The sequence below is a fragment of the Pistacia vera genome, unplaced genomic scaffold (assembly GCF_008641045.1).
Source record: "Pistacia vera cultivar Batoury unplaced genomic scaffold, PisVer_v2 Contig859, whole genome shotgun sequence".
Lineage (NCBI taxonomy): Eukaryota > Viridiplantae > Streptophyta > Magnoliopsida > Sapindales > Anacardiaceae > Pistacia > Pistacia vera.
The window spans coordinates 493,604-496,695 of NW_022196733.1; the positions used below are offsets into that span (position 1 = coordinate 493,604).

Below are 3,092 nucleotides of genomic sequence, written 5' to 3' on the forward strand. Positions count from 1 at the left end.
TTGAAAATTGAAGTGGGTTGAATCGTTTTATAAGGGGAGAACAACATTTTCCCACCTAAGGTTTGGTGGAACGGAACTTTTCCACCCGTTAAGTTTTAAAATGATACTTTCCCACCCACCATTATGCTCTGTTAGAAAAATCTGTTGCTATTTGATTGTAAAGACGAAAGTATCCTTTATTATTTGACTTCTTATTCTTTTATTATTTTATGTCATGTCAACATAATCAATTACCAATATACCCTCTTTAAATATGAAATTATTGATATACCTACCAATTTATCCCTCTAGTTTTTTATTAAATATAATGTCTTTAAAATTATCAATTTGTCCTTGTAGTTGCTGCAACCCTATTTATATTTATATTTAATTTTTGTCAATTTAACCCCAAATAAAACTAAGTATTAGCATTACCAATTTGCTTAAATAAGAATCCAGATTGTAAAATTACAGTGCATATATATATGAGAAATTTTGTCAATTCAAACCCAATAAAAATAGGGAATTCAATACAAGAAAACAACTTTTCCAGTTTCTCATTCATTTCTTAAAATCCAAAAAGTTTTGCTTTCATCCTCCCACTTTCTAGCTCCTTGAATCTTTCTTTTCCTTTGCTTTATGGATCTTCAAAACCTTCTTCACAATCTTTTGCTCTTCCACCAAGAACGCTTGAATTTGATGTATTATTTTCAACCGAAATTACCATCTTCAGTACCTTTGCAACTGTCTTAGGAGGGTATTCTCCATTTAACTTAGCATCAATGCATTGCTTCACCTTATCTTCGCTGAGTTTTGGAGTTGCCTAAAACAATCCAGATTGCATAAAAAACAGCTTCAATGAAGCTTACACATATATGAATTTGCTAGCTACAATATAGAGAGTAACAAAATAGAAAAATATGTATGTTCCAAAATGAGTTAGTGGTAGAAAAGAACAAAGATGAAGCTCATACCCATGTCACAAGGGTTTGCTGTCCACGCGGCAGTGATAGGAGAGATGAAATCATTGTCAGGGCGGCATTGGAGATGCTGCAAATGGCATATTAATTAGCACAGGAAGAATGAGGATAACCTTTTGATTTTGAAAATTGAATATCATCTTCTATTCATCTCTCGAATTTGTTTGACACTAGGCTTCCACAACCATCAATTACAACACTTTATACTTAAACCAATTATGATATGCAAAGAATACCAGAATTCTCAAATATAAATGATCACCCATCAGCTAGAAACACCTTACATGACTTATAAGTCAACCCACATAATGATCTTTATTGGTATCGTAGCTAAGAGTTGAAAACATAGAAATAATATGACACCACTTACCATGAAGAATGGCACGAAGAGATCCTTTTGAAGTATGCTAATAGACAAGGACACGTAGAGGGCCATCAATGCAAAATTCAACAAGCTCAACAACATTTTCTTGTTTAAGTCTTGATACCATGGAAACCTGTAAAATCATGTGTGAACTATTAAATTCGAAAAAATATTTATTGCGACACAATAGAAGAACTGAAGATAATGCACAATAATAAGCCAAACCTGTGCTAGAAATTCTAGGTCTGGTTGCTTACTGGAATCTAATTTCTTGATGGCTGCAGCTACCCACTTCTCACAACACCGAAATACACTCTTCCATATGAGCCCTCACCAATTAATGAGTCAATTGTCTGAGATACCTCCTCCACTCTCGTCAATTGCAATGAACCCCTTGACAATAAGGGGAACAAACAGGAAAAGGATGTATACCTATACTGCCACACATAAATTTAAACTCAATATCAACAAGACTACAATATGAAAGGCGTAAATCCATCTATTGGTGCTACAACTGCATCTCTGTTCCAACTCAAGAAAATCTACAACCTCTTGGTAGGCACAAATTTAAACACCGATTTTTGCCATCAGAATTAACACAGTTTCTTGGAGAGATCTGCAGCCACCTAATATATACTACCAAATTAGAATTGATTATATAAAAGCAGAGTCAACAATTTAGAAATATCAATTTTGGACTTTGGTGTTGATTACAATTAATAACATAACAATTTTGAAGTTGCAAAGCATTTTCGTGACAGAATATAAGATCACCAGTGGAACATCAAAATTTTTATCTCAATTTTACAAGTCCAAGTTCTTGAGAGTCTCTAACCGTCCAAATATATTGTTAACAAATCACTGATTTTATAGCGATAAATATGTCTATGAGGCATAAACAAACAAATTATCAAAAAGGATTAAAATTTCATTCATATTTTCATTTCCAAAGCAGTGGAATTCAACGAAAATAAGCTATGTGATTATATCATCCTAAATTAACCAAAGTTTCAACTTAGCCCAAGTACTAACAAACCACAAAAATACCCAATTTTAAAAACTCCCAAATTCAATCCCTTCACCATAATTTTCCCATGAACCAAACAGCAAAACAAACACTTACGCAAGAATCCATTTGTCGTTAAGCAAAGTTAACGCCTCAGTCAGTGTGGGAGTCGAATTCTTAGCTTCAAGCTGTGTGATAAGCTCAACAATTTCTGCTCGTTTCGCTAGTCTCCGTCAACCCACGATCGGTCCCATAGAACGAATCTACTAATGCCTTCTTCAAGTTATCAATCTCCCTCACTGGGCTTCCCCTCCTTTACCACGGCCACGGCGCCACCTTCTTCCTCCTTATCGGGACCCCACTCGTCATCATCCACGACCCCAGTTGCTAGTCGCCAACCCTAACTGTTTAAGCTTTAGTTACAGAGAACAGTGAGAAAAGGCAAATGTCTTTTCGTTCACCCTTTTTTTTCTGGGTCAACTTTAGTGGAACACCTGGCAACCATTCAGGCGAAGTTACCACTGATTGAGATTTCAATTTTTAAATTTTGATTTTTGCAGCTTCATGTAACATGACCATCTTACCCTTCTTAAAAATGGATTTTTCTAACTGAACATAACGGTGGGTGAGACAGTATCGTTTTAAAACTTGAAGGGTGGGAAAGTGTCATTTCGCCAAACCTTGGGTGGGAAATAGTCGTTCTCCCTCTTATAAAAGTCAAAGGCAGCGAACGCGGGTGGCTCTCCGTGGCTCTAGCCTAGGT

The 3,092-nt window shown here is 35.6% G+C and overlaps 1 long non-coding RNA gene across 5 annotated transcripts; it reads right to left on the bottom strand.

The window, feature by feature from the left end:
* Window positions 1-439: 439 nt before the first annotated feature.
* On the bottom strand, window positions 440-2,825 carry LOC116118777. 5 transcript variants are annotated; one of them, XR_004126216.1, is made up of 6 exons: window positions 2,447-2,825; window positions 1,873-1,939; window positions 1,549-1,760; window positions 1,330-1,456; window positions 954-1,029; window positions 440-802 (listed from the first exon to the last, which is right to left on the bottom strand). It is a non-coding gene; the product is annotated as an uncharacterized LOC116118777 (long non-coding RNA). The 5 variants fall into 5 exon arrangements; XR_004126215.1 differs by having other exon boundaries at window positions 1,549-1,755; window positions 1,873-1,949; XR_004126214.1 differs by having other exon boundaries at window positions 1,873-1,949.
* Between the last annotated feature and the right edge of the window lie 267 nt (window positions 2,826-3,092).